This window comes from Heterodontus francisci, chromosome 41 (genome assembly GCF_036365525.1).
Source record: "Heterodontus francisci isolate sHetFra1 chromosome 41, sHetFra1.hap1, whole genome shotgun sequence".
Lineage (NCBI taxonomy): Eukaryota > Metazoa > Chordata > Chondrichthyes > Heterodontiformes > Heterodontidae > Heterodontus > Heterodontus francisci.
Genome location: NC_090411.1, coordinates 10,799,851 through 10,815,178, shown reverse-complemented (window position 1 = coordinate 10,815,178; position 15,328 = coordinate 10,799,851). Strand labels below are relative to the sequence as shown.

General features: G+C 56.5%; 18 non-coding genes and 7 pseudogenes across 18 annotated transcripts; all 25 read left to right on the top strand.

Annotated features, from left to right (window-relative positions):
• The first annotated feature begins 359 nt into the window (after nucleotides 1-359).
• LOC137354183 (U2 spliceosomal RNA) lies at nucleotides 360-550 on the top strand. The gene has a single exon (XR_010970309.1). It is a non-coding gene; the product is annotated as a U2 spliceosomal RNA (small nuclear RNA).
• Nucleotides 551-936: 386 nt separating this feature from the next.
• Nucleotides 937-1,127, top strand: LOC137355092 (U2 spliceosomal RNA). The gene has a single exon (XR_010970735.1). It is a non-coding gene; the product is annotated as a U2 spliceosomal RNA (small nuclear RNA).
• A 386-nt stretch (nucleotides 1,128-1,513) lies between these two features.
• Nucleotides 1,514-1,704, top strand: LOC137355091 (U2 spliceosomal RNA). Its single transcript, XR_010970734.1, has one exon. It is a non-coding gene; the product is annotated as a U2 spliceosomal RNA (small nuclear RNA).
• Nucleotides 1,705-2,090: 386 nt separating this feature from the next.
• LOC137355121 (U2 spliceosomal RNA) lies at nucleotides 2,091-2,281 on the top strand. The gene has a single exon (XR_010970760.1). It is a non-coding gene; the product is annotated as a U2 spliceosomal RNA (small nuclear RNA).
• A 386-nt stretch (nucleotides 2,282-2,667) lies between these two features.
• LOC137355116 (U2 spliceosomal RNA) lies at nucleotides 2,668-2,858 on the top strand. Its single transcript, XR_010970756.1, has one exon. It is a non-coding gene; the product is annotated as a U2 spliceosomal RNA (small nuclear RNA).
• A 386-nt stretch (nucleotides 2,859-3,244) lies between these two features.
• Nucleotides 3,245-3,435, top strand: LOC137355058 (U2 spliceosomal RNA). Its single transcript, XR_010970703.1, has one exon. It is a non-coding gene; the product is annotated as a U2 spliceosomal RNA (small nuclear RNA).
• Nucleotides 3,436-3,821: 386 nt separating this feature from the next.
• LOC137354508 (U2 spliceosomal RNA) lies at nucleotides 3,822-3,932 on the top strand (annotated as a pseudogene).
• Nucleotides 3,933-4,281: 349 nt separating this feature from the next.
• LOC137354187 (U2 spliceosomal RNA) lies at nucleotides 4,282-4,457 on the top strand (annotated as a pseudogene).
• Nucleotides 4,458-4,843: 386 nt separating this feature from the next.
• On the top strand, nucleotides 4,844-5,034 carry LOC137355089 (U2 spliceosomal RNA). Its single transcript, XR_010970732.1, has one exon. It is a non-coding gene; the product is annotated as a U2 spliceosomal RNA (small nuclear RNA).
• A 386-nt stretch (nucleotides 5,035-5,420) lies between these two features.
• LOC137355120 (U2 spliceosomal RNA) lies at nucleotides 5,421-5,611 on the top strand. The gene has a single exon (XR_010970759.1). It is a non-coding gene; the product is annotated as a U2 spliceosomal RNA (small nuclear RNA).
• A 386-nt stretch (nucleotides 5,612-5,997) lies between these two features.
• Nucleotides 5,998-6,188, top strand: LOC137355115 (U2 spliceosomal RNA). The gene has a single exon (XR_010970755.1). It is a non-coding gene; the product is annotated as a U2 spliceosomal RNA (small nuclear RNA).
• Nucleotides 6,189-6,574: 386 nt separating this feature from the next.
• Nucleotides 6,575-6,765, top strand: LOC137355057 (U2 spliceosomal RNA). The gene has a single exon (XR_010970702.1). It is a non-coding gene; the product is annotated as a U2 spliceosomal RNA (small nuclear RNA).
• A 386-nt stretch (nucleotides 6,766-7,151) lies between these two features.
• LOC137354507 (U2 spliceosomal RNA) lies at nucleotides 7,152-7,262 on the top strand (annotated as a pseudogene).
• Nucleotides 7,263-7,611: 349 nt separating this feature from the next.
• LOC137354186 (U2 spliceosomal RNA) lies at nucleotides 7,612-7,787 on the top strand (annotated as a pseudogene).
• Nucleotides 7,788-8,173: 386 nt separating this feature from the next.
• Nucleotides 8,174-8,364, top strand: LOC137355088 (U2 spliceosomal RNA). The gene has a single exon (XR_010970731.1). It is a non-coding gene; the product is annotated as a U2 spliceosomal RNA (small nuclear RNA).
• A 386-nt stretch (nucleotides 8,365-8,750) lies between these two features.
• On the top strand, nucleotides 8,751-8,941 carry LOC137355114 (U2 spliceosomal RNA). Its single transcript, XR_010970754.1, has one exon. It is a non-coding gene; the product is annotated as a U2 spliceosomal RNA (small nuclear RNA).
• Nucleotides 8,942-9,327: 386 nt separating this feature from the next.
• Nucleotides 9,328-9,518, top strand: LOC137355056 (U2 spliceosomal RNA). The gene has a single exon (XR_010970701.1). It is a non-coding gene; the product is annotated as a U2 spliceosomal RNA (small nuclear RNA).
• Nucleotides 9,519-9,904: 386 nt separating this feature from the next.
• On the top strand, nucleotides 9,905-10,015 carry LOC137354506 (U2 spliceosomal RNA; annotated as a pseudogene).
• A 349-nt stretch (nucleotides 10,016-10,364) lies between these two features.
• LOC137354185 (U2 spliceosomal RNA) lies at nucleotides 10,365-10,540 on the top strand (annotated as a pseudogene).
• A 386-nt stretch (nucleotides 10,541-10,926) lies between these two features.
• On the top strand, nucleotides 10,927-11,117 carry LOC137355087 (U2 spliceosomal RNA). Its single transcript, XR_010970730.1, has one exon. It is a non-coding gene; the product is annotated as a U2 spliceosomal RNA (small nuclear RNA).
• A 386-nt stretch (nucleotides 11,118-11,503) lies between these two features.
• Nucleotides 11,504-11,694, top strand: LOC137355086 (U2 spliceosomal RNA). Its single transcript, XR_010970729.1, has one exon. It is a non-coding gene; the product is annotated as a U2 spliceosomal RNA (small nuclear RNA).
• Nucleotides 11,695-12,080: 386 nt separating this feature from the next.
• On the top strand, nucleotides 12,081-12,271 carry LOC137355085 (U2 spliceosomal RNA). The gene has a single exon (XR_010970728.1). It is a non-coding gene; the product is annotated as a U2 spliceosomal RNA (small nuclear RNA).
• Nucleotides 12,272-12,657: 386 nt separating this feature from the next.
• On the top strand, nucleotides 12,658-12,848 carry LOC137355055 (U2 spliceosomal RNA). The gene has a single exon (XR_010970700.1). It is a non-coding gene; the product is annotated as a U2 spliceosomal RNA (small nuclear RNA).
• A 386-nt stretch (nucleotides 12,849-13,234) lies between these two features.
• On the top strand, nucleotides 13,235-13,425 carry LOC137355054 (U2 spliceosomal RNA). The gene has a single exon (XR_010970699.1). It is a non-coding gene; the product is annotated as a U2 spliceosomal RNA (small nuclear RNA).
• Nucleotides 13,426-13,811: 386 nt separating this feature from the next.
• On the top strand, nucleotides 13,812-13,922 carry LOC137354504 (U2 spliceosomal RNA; annotated as a pseudogene).
• Nucleotides 13,923-15,328: the final 1,406 nt, after the last annotated feature.

The window sequence follows — 15,328 nt, the reverse complement described above, 5'->3', positions numbered from 1 at the left end:
GAAAAATAGAATTCGCAATAGTGACGGCGCTGCTGCTCGGCTGACTTTGCTGCAGTTTTCCGTGGGCGCTACGCTGCCCCCTGTTGGATTGCCCCGCAGTTGCAGGCCGCCCTTTGCTGCCCAGCGCGCGCGTGTCTTTTTTTCTGCGCAATGCCTCGCGCAGAAGCGCAAGGAATGGCTGCGCGTGGCATGCACGCGTGCTTTCCTTTCTGCTTGCAAGGCCCGGCAACAAAAGGAGCTCTGGCTCAAAGACCGCCCGCCGTCGCCACTTTCGCCCTAGGCTCGCCCACCCGGCGGCTACTTTGAGGTAGAGGCCGCACGCCGGGCCTGACGCGCGCAGCAAACGCAGTTTTACGGCCATCGCTTCTCGGCCTTTTGGCTAAGATCAAGTGTAGTATCTGTTCTTATCAGTTTAATATCTGATATGTCCCCTATCTGGGGACCAAATATTAAATTGATTTTTGGGACGGGGAGATGGAACAGGGGCTTGCCCCGTCCACTCCATGCATCCACCTGGTATTGCAGTGTTTCCAGGAGCGGTGCAGCTTCCCCCATCCATGGGGGCGAGACCCCTGCTGAAAAATAGAATTCGCAATAGTGACGGCGCTGCTGCTCGTCGGACTTTGCTGCAGTTTTCCGTGGGCGCTACGCTGCCCCCTGTTGGATTGCCCCGCAGTTGCAGGCCGCCCTTTGCTGCCCAGCGCGCGCGTGTCTTTTTTCCTGCGCAATGCCTCGCGGAGAAGCGCGAGGAATGGCTGCGCGTGGCATGCACGCGTGCTTTCCTTTCTGCTTGCAAGGCCCGGCAACAAAAGGAGCTCTGGCTCAAAGACCGCCCGCCGTCGCCACTTTCGCCCTAGGCTCGCCCACCCGGCGGTTACTTTGAGGTAGAGGCCGCACGCCGGGCCTGACGCGCGCAGCAAACGCAGTTTTACGGCCATCGCTTCTCGGCCTTTTGGCTAAGATCAAGTGTAGTATCTGTTCTTATCAGTTTAATATCTGATACGTCCCCTATCTGGGGACCAAATATTAAATTGATTTTTGGGGCGGGGAGATGGAACAGGGGCTTGCCCCGTCCACTCCATGCATCCACCTGGTATTGCAGTGTTTCCAGGAGCGGTGCAGCTTCCCCCCTCCATGGGGGCGAGACCCCTGCTGAAAAATAGAATTCGCAATAGTGACGGCGCTGCTGCTCGGCTGACTTTGCTGCAGTTTTCCGTGGGCGCTACGCTGCCCCCTGTTGGATTGCCCCGCAGTTGCAGGCCGCCCTTTGCTGCCCAGCGCGCGCGTGTCTTTTTTCCTGCGCAATGCCTCGCGGAGAAGCGCAAGGAATGGCTGCGCGTGGCATGCACGCGTGCTTTCCTTTCTGCTTGCAAGGCCCGGCAACAAAAGGAGCTCTGGCTCAAAGACCGCCCGCCGTCGCCTCTTTCGCCCTAGGCTCGCCCACCCGGCGGCTACTTTGAGGTAGAGGCCGCACGCCGGGCCTGACGCGCGCAGCAAACGCAGTTTTACGGCCATCGCTTCTCGGCCTTTTGGCTAAGATCAAGTGTAGTATCTGTTCTTATCAGTTTAATATCTGATACGTCCCCTATCTGGGGACCAAATATTAAATTGATTTTTGGGGCGGGGAGATGGAACAGGGGCTTGCCCCGTCCACTCCATGCATCCACCTGGTATTGCAGTGTTTCCAGGAGCGGTGCAGCTTCCCCCCTCCATGGGGGCGAGACCCCTGCTGAAAAATAGAATTCGCAATAGTGACGGCGCTGCTGCTCGGCTGACTTTGCTGCAGTTTTCCGTGGGCGCTACGCTGCCCCCTGTTGGATTGCCCCGCAGTTGCAGGCCGCCCTTTGCTGCCCAGCGCGCGCGTGTCTTTTTTCCTGCGCAATGCCTCGCGCAGAAGCGCAAGGAATGGCTGCGCGTGGCATGCACGCGTGCTTTCCTTTCTGCTTGCAAGGCCCGGCAACAAAAGGAGCTCTGGCTCAAAGACCGCCCGCCGTCGCCTCTTTCGCCCTAGGCTCGCCCACCCGGCGGCTACTTTGAGGTAGAGGCCGCACGCCGGGCCTGACGCGCGCAGCAAACGCAGTTTTACGGCCATTGCTTCTCGGCCTTTTGGCTAAGATCAAGTGTAGTATCTGTTCTTATCAGTTTAATATCTGATACGTCCCCTATCTGGGGACCAAATATTAAATTGATTTTTGGGGCGGGGAGATGGAACAGGGGCTTGCCCCGTCCACTCCATGCATCCACCTGGTATTGCAGTGTTTCCAGGAGCGGTGCAGCTTCCCCCCTCCATGGGGGCGAGACCCCTGCTGAAAAATAGAATTCGCAATAGTGACGGCGCTGCTGCTCGGCTGACTTTGCTGCAGTTTTCCGTGGGCGCTACGCTGCCCCCTGTTGGATTGCCCCGCAGTTGCAGGCCGCCCTTTGCTGCCCAGCGCGCGCGTGTCTTTTTTCCTGCGCAATGCCTCGCGGAGAAGCGCAAGGAATGGCTGCGCGTGGCATGCACGCGTGCTTTCCTTTCTGCTTGCAAGGCCCGGCAACAAAAGGAGCTCTGGCTCAAAGACCGCCCGCCGTCGCCTCTTTCGCCCTAGGCTCGCCCACCCGGCGGCTACTTTGAGGTAGAGGCCGCACGCCGGGCCTGACGCGCGCAGCAAACGCAGTTTTACGGCCATCGCTTCTCGGCCTTTTGGCTAAGATCAAGTGTAGTATCTGTTCTTATCAGTTTAATATCTGATACGTCCCCTATCTGGGGACCAATTATTAAATTGATTTTTGGGGCGGGGAGATGGAACAGGGGCTTGCCCCGTCCACTCCATGCATCCACCTGGTATTGCAGTGTTTCCAGGAGCGGTGCAGCTTCCCCCCTCCATGGGGGCGAGACCCCTGCTGAAAAATAGAATTCGCAATAGTGACGGCGCTGCTGCTCGGCTGACTTTGCTGCAGTTTTCCCTGGGCGCTACGCTGCCCCCTGTTGGATTGCCCCGCAGTTGCAGGCCGCCCTTTGCTGCCCAGCGCGCGCGTGTCTTTTTTCCTGCGCAATGCCTCGCGCAGAAGCGCAAGGAATGGCTGCGCGTGGCATGCACGCGTGCTTTCCTTTCTGCTTGCAAGGCCCGGCAACAAAAGGAGCTCTGGCTCAAAGACCGCCCGCCGTCGCCTCTTTCGCCCTAGGCTCGCCCACCCGGCGGCTACTTTGAGGTAGAGGCCGCACGCCGGGCCTGACGCGCGCAGCAAACGCAGTTTTACGGCCATCGCTTCTCGGCCTTTTGGCTAAGATCAAGTGTAGTATCTGTTCTTATCAGTTTAATATCTGATACGTCCCCTATCTGGGGACCAAATATTAAATTGATTTTTGGGACAGGGAGATGGAACAGGGGCTTGCCCCGTCCACTCCATGCATCCACCTGGTATTGCAGTGTTTCCAGGAGCGGTGCAGCTTCCCCCCTCCATGGGGGCGAGACCCCTGCTGAAAAATAGAATTCGCAATAGTGACGGCGCTGTTGCTCGTCTGACTTTGCTGCAGTTTTCCGTGGGCGCTACGCTGCCCCCTGTTGGATTGCCCCGCAGTTGCAGGCCGCCCTTTGCTGCCCAGCGCGCGCGTGTCTTTTTTCCTGCGCAATGCCTCGCGGAGAAGCGCAAGGAATGGCTGCGCGTGGCATGCACGCGTGCTTTCCTTTCTGCTTGCAAGGCCCGGCAACAAAAGGAGCTCTGGCTCAAAGACCGCCCGCCGTCGCCTCTTTCGCCCTAGGCTCGCCCACCCGGCGGCTACTTTGAGGTAGAGGCCGCACGCCGGGCCTGACGCGCGCAGCAAACGCAGTTTTACGGCCATCGCTTCTCGGCCTTTTGGCTAAGATCAAGTGTAGTATCTGTTCTTATCAGTTTAAGGTCTGCCCGAAACTTGCTGGTCTTCCAGCGCAAAGAGTTGTCCACCACCGAATGTTGCAGACTGGCACATTCCAAGGTCCAGGACTACGTGCTGAGGGACGCACTAAAGCTTGGGGCAGCCGCAGCAAAGGCTCAATGGGGAAAGACCACAGTGTAAGGTTCCCCCACCAAGCTGGACTGAGGGGCTGGAACCATGGGAAGCCCCTCGAACTGTATCGTTAATATTCTCAATTGCTGTAAATGTAAAACTGTAATTGACATGACAATTGTGAAACGGAAGGGTTGGGAAGAAACTCATGACATTATTGAAAGAAACTGATCTCTTTTGCAATGTTTGTATTTTTTCGTGCTGTTTGGAAACTGCTTGGCAATGTAATTTTTACAGATTTTTATGAATAAAGTATATTTTGGAAAAAAAAAAAGTATCTGTTCTTATCAGTTTAATATCTGATACGTCCCCTATCTGGGGACCAAATATTAAATTGATTTTTGGGACAGGGAGATGGAACAGGGGCTTGCCCCGTCCACTCCATGCATCCACCTGGTATTGCAGTGTTTCCAGGAGCGGTGCAGCTTCCCCCCTCCATGGGGGCGAGACCCCTGCTGAAAAATAGAATTCGCAATAGTGACGGCGCTGCTGCTCGGCTGACTTTGCTGCAGTTTTCCGTGGGCGCTACGCTGCCCCCTGTTGGATTGCCCCGCAGTTGCAGGCCGCCCTTTGCTGCCCAGCGCGCGCGTGTCTTTTTTCCTGCGCAATGCCTCGCGCAGAAGCGCAAGGAATGGCTGCGCGTGGCATGCACGCGTGCTTTCCTTTCTGCTTGCAAGGCCCGGCAACAAAAGGAGCTCTGGCTCAAAGACCGCCCGCCGTCGCCTCTTTCGCCCTAGGCTCGCCCACCCGGCGGCTACTTTGAGGTAGAGGCCGCACGCCGGGCCTGACGCGCGCAGCAAACGCAGTTTTACGGCCATCGCTTCTCGGCCTTTTGGCTAAGATCAAGTGTAGTATCTGTTCTTATCAGTTTAATATCTGATACGTCCCCTATCTGGGGACCAAATATTAAATTGATTTTTGGGGCGGGGAGATGGAACAGGGGCTTGCCCCGTCCACTCCATGCATCCACCTGGTATTGCAGTGTTTCCAGGAGCGGTGCAGCTTCCCCCCTCCATGGGGGCGAGACCCCTGCTGAAAAATAGAATTCGCAATAGTGACGGCGCTGCTGCTCGGCTGACTTTGCTGCAGTTTTCCGTGGGCACTACGCTGCCCCCTGTTGGATTGCCCCGCAGTTGCAGGCCGCCCTTTGCTGCCCAGCGCGCGCGTGTCTTTTTTCCTGCGCAATGCCTCGCGCAGAAGCGCAAGGAATGGCTGCGCGTGGCATGCACGCGTGCTTTCCTTTCTGCTTGCAAGGCCCGGCAACAAAAGGAGCTCTGGCTCAAAGACCGCCCGCCGTCGCCTCTTTCGCCCTAGGCTCGCCCACCCGGCGGCTACTTTGAGGTAGAGGCCGCACGCCGGGCCTGACGCGCGCAGCAAACGCAGTTTTACGGCCATTGCTTCTCGGCCTTTTGGCTAAGATCAAGTGTAGTATCTGTTCTTATCAGTTTAATATCTGATACGTCCCCTATCTGGGGACCAAATATTAAATTGATTTTTGGGGCGGGGAGATGGAACAGGGGCTTGCCCCGTCCACTCCATGCATCCACCTGGTATTGCAGTGTTTCCAGGAGCGGTGCAGCTTCCCCCCTCCATGGGGGCGAGACCCCTGCTGAAAAATAGAATTCGCAATAGTGACGGCGCTGCTGCTCGGCTGACTTTGCTGCAGTTTTCCGTGGGCGCTACGCTGCCCCCTGTTGGATTGCCCCGCAGTTGCAGGCCGCCCTTTGCTGCCCAGCGCGCGCGTGTCTTTTTTCCTGCGCAATGCCTCGCGGAGAAGCGCAAGGAATGGCTGCGCGTGGCATGCACGCGTGCTTTCCTTTCTGCTTGCAAGGCCCGGCAACAAAAGGAGCTCTGGCTCAAAGACCGCCCGCCGTCGCCTCTTTCGCCCTAGGCTCGCCCACCCGGCGGCTACTTTGAGGTAGAGGCCGCACGCCGGGCCTGACGCGCGCAGCAAACGCAGTTTTACGGCCATCGCTTCTCGGCCTTTTGGCTAAGATCAAGTGTAGTATCTGTTCTTATCAGTTTAATATCTGATACGTCCCCTATCTGGGGACCAATTATTAAATTGATTTTTGGGGCGGGGAGATGGAACAGGGGCTTGCCCCGTCCACTCCATGCATCCACCTGGTATTGCAGTGTTTCCAGGAGCGGTGCAGCTTCCCCCCTCCATGGGGGCGAGACCCCTGCTGAAAAATAGAATTCGCAATAGTGACGGCGCTGCTGCTCGGCTGACTTTGCTGCAGTTTTCCCTGGGCGCTACGCTGCCCCCTGTTGGATTGCCCCGCAGTTGCAGGCCGCCCTTTGCTGCCCAGCGCGCGCGTGTCTTTTTTCCTGCGCAATGCCTCGCGCAGAAGCGCAAGGAATGGCTGCGCGTGGCATGCACGCGTGCTTTCCTTTCTGCTTGCAAGGCCCGGCAACAAAAGGAGCTCTGGCTCAAAGACCGCCCGCCGTCGCCTCTTTCGCCCTAGGCTCGCCCACCCGGCGGCTACTTTGAGGTAGAGGCCGCACGCCGGGCCTGACGCGCGCAGCAAACGCAGTTTTACGGCCATCGCTTCTCGGCCTTTTGGCTAAGATCAAGTGTAGTATCTGTTCTTATCAGTTTAATATCTGATACGTCCCCTATCTGGGGACCAAATATTAAATTGATTTTTGGGACAGGGAGATGGAACAGGGGCTTGCCCCGTCCACTCCATGCATCCACCTGGTATTGCAGTGTTTCCAGGAGCGGTGCAGCTTCCCCCCTCCATGGGGGCGAGACCCCTGCTGAAAAATAGAATTCGCAATAGTGACGGCGCTGTTGCTCGTCTGACTTTGCTGCAGTTTTCCGTGGGCGCTACGCTGCCCCCTGTTGGATTGCCCCGCAGTTGCAGGCCGCCCTTTGCTGCCCAGCGCGCGCGTGTCTTTTTTCCTGCGCAATGCCTCGCGGAGAAGCGCAAGGAATGGCTGCGCGTGGCATGCACGCGTGCTTTCCTTTCTGCTTGCAAGGCCCGGCAACAAAAGGAGCTCTGGCTCAAAGACCGCCCGCCGTCGCCTCTTTCGCCCTAGGCTCGCCCACCCGGCGGCTACTTTGAGGTAGAGGCCGCACGCCGGGCCTGACGCGCGCAGCAAACGCAGTTTTACGGCCATCGCTTCTCGGCCTTTTGGCTAAGATCAAGTGTAGTATCTGTTCTTATCAGTTTAAGGTCTGCCCGAAACTTGCTGGTCTTCCAGCGCAAAGAGTTGTCCACCACCGAATGTTGCAGACTGGCACATTCCAAGGTCCAGGACTACGTGCTGAGGGACGCACTAAAGCTTGGGGCAGCCGCAGCAAAGGCTCAATGGGGAAAGACCACAGTGTAAGGTTCCCCCACCAAGCTGGACTGAGGGGCTGGAACCATGGGAAGCCCCTCGAACTGTATCGTTAATATTCTCAATTGCTGTAAATGTAAAACTGTAATTGACATGACAATTGTGAAACGGAAGGGTTGGGAAGAAACTCATGACATTATTGAAAGAAACTGATCTCTTTTGCAATGTTTGTATTTTTTCGTGCTGTTTGGAAACTGCTTGGCAATGTAATTTTTACAGATTTTTATGAATAAAGTATATTTTGGAAAAAAAAAAAGTATCTGTTCTTATCAGTTTAATATCTGATACGTCCCCTATCTGGGGACCAAATATTAAATTGATTTTTGGGACAGGGAGATGGAACAGGGGCTTGCCCCGTCCACTCCATGCATCCACCTGGTATTGCAGTGTTTCCAGGAGCGGTGCAGCTTCCCCCCTCCATGGGGGCGAGACCCCTGCTGAAAAATAGAATTCGCAATAGTGACGGCGCTGCTGCTCGGCTGACTTTGCTGCAGTTTTCCGTGGGCGCTACGCTGCCCCCTGTTGGATTGCCCCGCAGTTGCAGGCCGCCCTTTGCTGCCCAGCGCGCGCGTGTCTTTTTTCCTGCGCAATGCCTCGCGCAGAAGCGCAAGGAATGGCTGCGCGTGGCATGCACGCGTGCTTTCCTTTCTGCTTGCAAGGCCCGGCAACAAAAGGAGCTCTGGCTCAAAGACCGCCCGCCGTCGCCTCTTTCGCCCTAGGCTCGCCCACCCGGCGGCTACTTTGAGGTAGAGGCCGCACGCCGGGCCTGACGCGCGCAGCAAACGCAGTTTTACGGCCATCGCTTCTCGGCCTTTTGGCTAAGATCAAGTGTAGTATCTGTTCTTATCAGTTTAATATCTGATACGTCCCCTATCTGGGGACCAAATATTAAATTGATTTTTGGGGCGGGGAGATGGAACAGGGGCTTGCCCCGTCCACTCCATGCATCCACCTGGTATTGCAGTGTTTCCAGGAGCGGTGCAGCTTCCCCCCTCCATGGGGGCGAGACCCCTGCTGAAAAATAGAATTCGCAATAGTGACGGCGCTGCTGCTCGGCTGACTTTGCTGCAGTTTTCCGTGGGCACTACGCTGCCCCCTGTTGGATTGCCCCGCAGTTGCAGGCCGCCCTTTGCTGCCCAGCGCGCGCGTGTCTTTTTTCCTGCGCAATGCCTCGCGCAGAAGCGCAAGGAATGGCTGCGCGTGGCATGCACGCGTGCTTTCCTTTCTGCTTGCAAGGCCCGGCAACAAAAGGAGCTCTGGCTCAAAGACCGCCCGCCGTCGCCTCTTTCGCCCTAGGCTCGCCCACCCGGCGGCTACTTTGAGGTAGAGGCCGCACGCCGGGCCTGACGCGCGCAGCAAACGCAGTTTTACGGCCATCGCTTCTCGGCCTTTTGGCTAAGATCAAGTGTAGTATCTGTTCTTATCAGTTTAATATCTGATACGTCCCCTATCTGGGGACCAATTATTAAATTGATTTTTGGGGCGGGGAGATGGAACAGGGGCTTGCCCCGTCCACTCCATGCATCCACCTGGTATTGCAGTGTTTCCAGGAGCGGTGCAGCTTCCCCCCTCCATGGGGGCGAGACCCCTGCTGAAAAATAGAATTCGCAATAGTGACGGCGCTGCTGCTCGGCTGACTTTGCTGCAGTTTTCCCTGGGCGCTACGCTGCCCCCTGTTGGATTGCCCCGCAGTTGCAGGCCGCCCTTTGCTGCCCAGCGCGCGCGTGTCTTTTTTCCTGCGCAATGCCTCGCGCAGAAGCGCAAGGAATGGCTGCGCGTGGCATGCACGCGTGCTTTCCTTTCTGCTTGCAAGGCCCGGCAACAAAAGGAGCTCTGGCTCAAAGACCGCCCGCCGTCGCCTCTTTCGCCCTAGGCTCGCCCACCCGGCGGCTACTTTGAGGTAGAGGCCGCACGCCGGGCCTGACGCGCGCAGCAAACGCAGTTTTACGGCCATCGCTTCTCGGCCTTTTGGCTAAGATCAAGTGTAGTATCTGTTCTTATCAGTTTAATATCTGATACGTCCCCTATCTGGGGACCAAATATTAAATTGATTTTTGGGACAGGGAGATGGAACAGGGGCTTGCCCCGTCCACTCCATGCATCCACCTGGTATTGCAGTGTTTCCAGGAGCGGTGCAGCTTCCCCCCTCCATGGGGGCGAGACCCCTGCTGAAAAATAGAATTCGCAATAGTGACGGCGCTGTTGCTCGTCTGACTTTGCTGCAGTTTTCCGTGGGCGCTACGCTGCCCCCTGTTGGATTGCCCCGCAGTTGCAGGCCGCCCTTTGCTGCCCAGCGCGCGCGTGTCTTTTTTCCTGCGCAATGCCTCGCGGAGAAGCGCAAGGAATGGCTGCGCGTGGCATGCACGCGTGCTTTCCTTTCTGCTTGCAAGGCCCGGCAACAAAAGGAGCTCTGGCTCAAAGACCGCCCGCCGTCGCCTCTTTCGCCCTAGGCTCGCCCACCCGGCGGCTACTTTGAGGTAGAGGCCGCACGCCGGGCCTGACGCGCGCAGCAAACGCAGTTTTACGGCCATCGCTTCTCGGCCTTTTGGCTAAGATCAAGTGTAGTATCTGTTCTTATCAGTTTAAGGTCTGCCCGAAACTTGCTGGTCTTCCAGCGCAAAGAGTTGTCCACCACCGAATGTTGCAGACTGGCACATTCCAAGGTCCAGGACTACGTGCTGAGGGACGCACTAAAGCTTGGGGCAGCCGCAGCAAAGGCTCAATGGGGAAAGACCACAGTGTAAGGTTCCCCCACCAAGCTGGACTGAGGGGCTGGAACCATGGGAAGCCCCTCGAACTGTATCGTTAATATTCTCAATTGCTGTAAATGTAAAACTGTAATTGACATGACAATTGTGAAACGGAAGGGTTGGGAAGAAACTCATGACATTATTGAAAGAAACTGATCTCTTTTGCAATGTTTGTATTTTTTCGTGCTGTTTGGAAACTGCTTGGCAATGTAATTTTTACAGATTTTTATGAATAAAGTATATTTTGGAAAAAAAAAAAGTATCTGTTCTTATCAGTTTAATATCTGATACGTCCCCTATCTGGGGACCAAATATTAAATTGATTTTTGGGACAGGGAGATGGAACAGGGGCTTGCCCCGTCCACTCCATGCATCCACCTGGTATTGCAGTGTTTCCAGGAGCGGTGCAGCTTCCCCCCTCCATGGGGGCGAGACCCCTGCTGAAAAATAGAATTCGCAATAGTGACGGCGCTGCTGCTCGGCTGACTTTGCTGCAGTTTTCCGTGGGCGCTACGCTGCCCCCTGTTGGATTGCCCCGCAGTTGCAGGCCGCCCTTTGCTGCCCAGCGCGCGCGTGTCTTTTTTCCTGCGCAATGCCTCGCGCAGAAGCGCAAGGAATGGCTGCGCGTGGCATGCACGCGTGCTTTCCTTTCTGCTTGCAAGGCCCGGCAACAAAAGGAGCTCTGGCTCAAAGACCGCCCGCCGTCGCCTCTTTCGCCCTAGGCTCGCCCACCCGGCGGCTACTTTGAGGTAGAGGCCGCACGCCGGGCCTGACGCGCGCAGCAAACGCAGTTTTACGGCCATCGCTTCTCGGCCTTTTGGCTAAGATCAAGTGTAGTATCTGTTCTTATCAGTTTAATATCTGATACGTCCCCTATCTGGGGACCAAATATTAAATTGATTTTTGGGGCGGGGAGATGGAACAGGGGCTTGCCCCGTCCACTCCATGCATCCACCTGGTATTGCAGTGTTTCCAGGAGCGGTGCAGCTTCCCCCCTCCATGGGGGCGAGACCCCTGCTGAAAAATAGAATTCGCAATAGTGACGGCGCTGCTGCTCGGCTGACTTTGCTGCAGTTTTCCGTGGGCACTACGCTGCCCCCTGTTGGATTGCCCCGCAGTTGCAGGCCGCCCTTTGCTGCCCAGCGCGCGCGTGTCTTTTTTCCTGCGCAATGCCTCGCGCAGAAGCGCAAGGAATGGCTGCGCGTGGCATGCACGCGTGCTTTCCTTTCTGCTTGCAAGGCCCGGCAACAAAAGGAGCTCTGGCTCAAAGACCGCCCGCCGTCGCCTCTTTCGCCCTAGGCTCGCCCACCCGGCGGCTACTTTGAGGTAGAGGCCGCACGCCGGGCCTGACGCGCGCAGCAAACGCAGTTTTACGGCCATCGCTTCTCGGCCTTTTGGCTAAGATCAAGTGTAGTATCTGTTCTTATCAGTTTAATATCTGATACGTCCCCTATCTGGGGACCAAATATTAAATTGATTTTTGGGGCGGGGAGATGGAACAGGGGCTTGCCCCGTCCACTCCATGCATCCACCTGGTATTGCAGTGTTTCCAGGAGCGGTGCAGCTTCCCCCCTCCATGGGGGCGAGACCCCTGCTGAAAAATAGAATTCGCAATAGTGACGGCGCTGCTGCTCGGCTGACTTTGCTGCAGTTTTCCGTGGGCGCTACGCTGCCCCCTGTTGGATTGCCCCGCAGTTGCAGGCCGCCCTTTGCTGCCCAGCGCGCGCGTGTCTTTTTTCCTGCGCAATGCCTCGCGGAGAAGCGCAAGGAATGGCTGCGCGTGGCATGCACGCGTGCTTTCCTTTCTGCTTGCAAGGCCCGGCAACAAAAGGAGCTCTGGCTCAAAGACCGCCCGCCGTCGCCTCTTTCGCCCTAGGCTCGCCCACCCGGCGGCTACTTTGAGGTAGAGGCCGCACGCCGGGCCTGACGCGCGCAGCAAACGCAGTTTTACGGCCATCGCTTCTCGGCCTTTTGGCTAAGATCAAGTGTAGTATCTGTTCTTATCAGTTTAATATCTGATACGTCCCCTATCTGGGGACCAAATATTAAATTGATTTTTGGGGCGGGGAGATGGAACAGGGGCTTGCCCCGTCCACTCCATGCATCCACCTGGTATTGCAGTGTTTCCAGGAGCGGTGCAGCTTCCCCCCTCCATGGGGGCGAGACCCCTGCTGAAAAATAGAATTCGCAATAGTGACGGCGCTGCTGCTCGGCTGACTTTGCTGCAGTTTTCCGTGGGCGCTACGCTGCCCCCTGTTGGATTGCCCCGCAGTTGCAGGCCGCCCTTTGCTGCCCAGCGCGCGCGTGTCTTTTTTCCTGCGCAATGCCTCGCGCAGAAGCGCAAGGAATGGCTGCGCGTGGCATGCACGCGTGCTTTCCTTTCTGCTTGCAAGGCCCGGCAACAAAAGGAGCTCTGGCTCAAAGACCGCCCGCCGTCGCCTCTTTCGCCCTAGGCTCGCCCACCCGGCGGCTACTTTGAGGTAGAGGCCGCACGCCGGGCCTGACGCGCGCAGCAAACGCAGTTTTACGGCCATCGCTTCTCGGCCTTTTGGCTAAGATCAAGTGTAGTATCTGTTCTTATCAGTTTAATATCTGATACGTCCCCTATCTGGGGACCAAATATTAAATTGATTTTTGGGACAGGGAGATGGAACAGGGGCTTGCCCCGTCCACTCCATGCATCCACCTGGTATTGCAGTGTTTCCAGGAGCGGTGCAGCTTCCCCCCTCCATGGGGGCGAGACCCCTGCTGAAAAATAGAATTCGCAATAGTGACGGCGCTGCTGCTCGTCTGACTTTGCTGCAGTTTTCCGTGGGCGCTACGCTGCCCCCTGTTGGATTGCCCCGCAGTTGCAGGCCGCCCTTTGCTGCCCAGCGCGCGCGTGTCTTTTTTCCTGCGCAATGCCTCGCGGAGAAGCGCAAGGAATGGCTGCGCGTGGCATGCACGCGTGCTTTCCTTTCTGCTTGCAAGGCCCGGCAACAAAAGGAGCTCTGGCTCAAAGACCGCCCGCCGTCGCCTCTTTCGCCCTAGGCTCGCCCACCCGGCGGCTACTTTGAGGTAGAGGCCGCACGCCGGGCCTGACGCGCGCAGCAAACGCAGTTTTACGGCCATCGCTTCTCGGCCTTTTGGCTAAGATCAAGTGTAGTATCTGTTCTTATCAGTTTAATATCTGATACGTCCCCTATCTGGGGACCAAATATTAAATTGATTTTTGGGACAGGGAGATGGAACAGGGGCTTGCCCCGTCCACTCCATGCATCCACCTGGTATTGCAGTGTTTCCAGGAGCGGTGCAGCTTCCCCCCTCCATGGGGGCGAGACCCCTGCTGAAAAATAGAATTCGCAATAGTGACGGCGCTGCTGCTCGTCTGACTTTGCTGCAGTTTTCCGTGGGCGCTACGCTGCCCCCTGTTGGATTGCCCCGCAGTTGCAGGCCGCCCTTTGCTGCCCAGCGCGCGCGTGTCTTTTTTCCTGCGCAATGCCTCGCGCAGAAGCGCAAGGAATGGCTGCGCGTGGCATGCACGCGTGCTTTCCTTTCTGCTTGCAAGGCCCGGCAACAAAAGGAGCTCTGGCTCAAAGACCGCCCGCCGTCGCCTCTTTCGCCCTAGGCTCGCCCACCCGGCGGCTACTTTGAGGTAGAGGCCGCACGCCGGGCCTGACGCGCGCAGCAAACGCAGTTTTACGGTCATCGCTTCTCGGCCTTTTGGCTAAGATCAAGTGTAGTATCTGTTCTTATCAGTTTAAGGTCTGCCCGAAACTTGCTGGTCTTCCAGCGCAAAGAGTTGTCCACCACCGAATGTTGCAGACTGGCACATTCCAAGGTCCAGGACTACGTGCTGAGGGACGCACTAAAGCTTGGGGCAGCCGCAGCAAAGGCTCAATGGGGAAAGACCACAGTGTAAGGTTCCCCCACCAAGCTGGACTGAGGGGCTGGAACCATGGGAAGCCCCTCGAACTGTATCGTTAATATTCTCAATTGCTGTAAATGTAAAACTGTAATTGACATGACAATTGTGAAACGGAAGGGTTGGGAAGAAACTCATGACATTATTGAAAGAAACTGATCTCTTTTGCAATGTTTGTATTTTTTCGTGCTGGTTGGAAACTGTTTGGCAATGTAATTTTTACAGATTTTTATGAATAAAGTATATTTTGGAAATAAAAAAAAGTATCTGTTCTTATCAGTGCTTATTTGATTGAGAAGAGACCATGATCATTGCCTTTTGATCCTGGGGAAGCTTTGAGTAAAATGGCTATAACCAATTTTCGAGCTTCGGGCCAGGGAGTGCGCAACACCGTTCGGGTGGTCGTGAAGGACAAGGAAGGAGATGCACCGGTCGATCGCACCTTCTTCATCAAGAAAATTCTCTTCGATTGCTGCGGATTTCAAGCGACGGATGTCTTCTGCCTGCAGGATTTCCCCAGCAGTGGATACTTCGACGTGACGTTCCGGAACGTGGCGGGATGCATCAAGTTCCTGAAGGCGTTCAAGGAGAAAGGGGACCGGGCTCCACTGTCGATCCTCACAGCGGAGCCGCTCTTCACGCTTCCGTCACAACGGGACCGGGTGGTGACGATTCACCTCTACAACCCCCATGTTCCGGTGGTGGATGTACTCACCTTTCTCGCCAGGTACGTCGAGGTGGCCGGCAGCAGCACTGATGTCAAGGACCCCTTTGGGATCTGGACCAGCAAGCGGCAGGTCAAGGTGACCTTGAAGGTAGATCCCAGTGGAGCCATCATCCACCCTCCCTCCAGCTTCGCTATCGGGGGAAGTCGAGGCTTCTTGGTCTACGCTGGGCAGACCAGAGTTTGTCGCACCTGTGGCAAATCTGGTCACATGGCAGCCAACTGCAGCACGGTTGTTTGCAAGAACTGCAAGGAGGAAGGCCATCAGACCAAGGACTGTAAGCAGACTAAGTGTTGCAACTTGTGCGGTGCGGCAGGCCATCTCTACAAGACCTGCCCCAAACGTTGTCTCAGCTATGCTCAGGCGGCAAGGTCCAAGGAATGGCAGGGCGAAGGTTCGACGAAGGCGTCCGCTGTTCGAAAGGAGACCAGCAACCTTCTCCGCAGTGAGGAACTTCAACCTGAGAAGGAAGGGGAGGCGGCTGAAACCAACGACCCAGCACCTACCCAGCGCCCGGAAACCCCTCCTCCACAGACAGAATCAATGGAGGAGGAGGCAGCAGATGGACAAACAG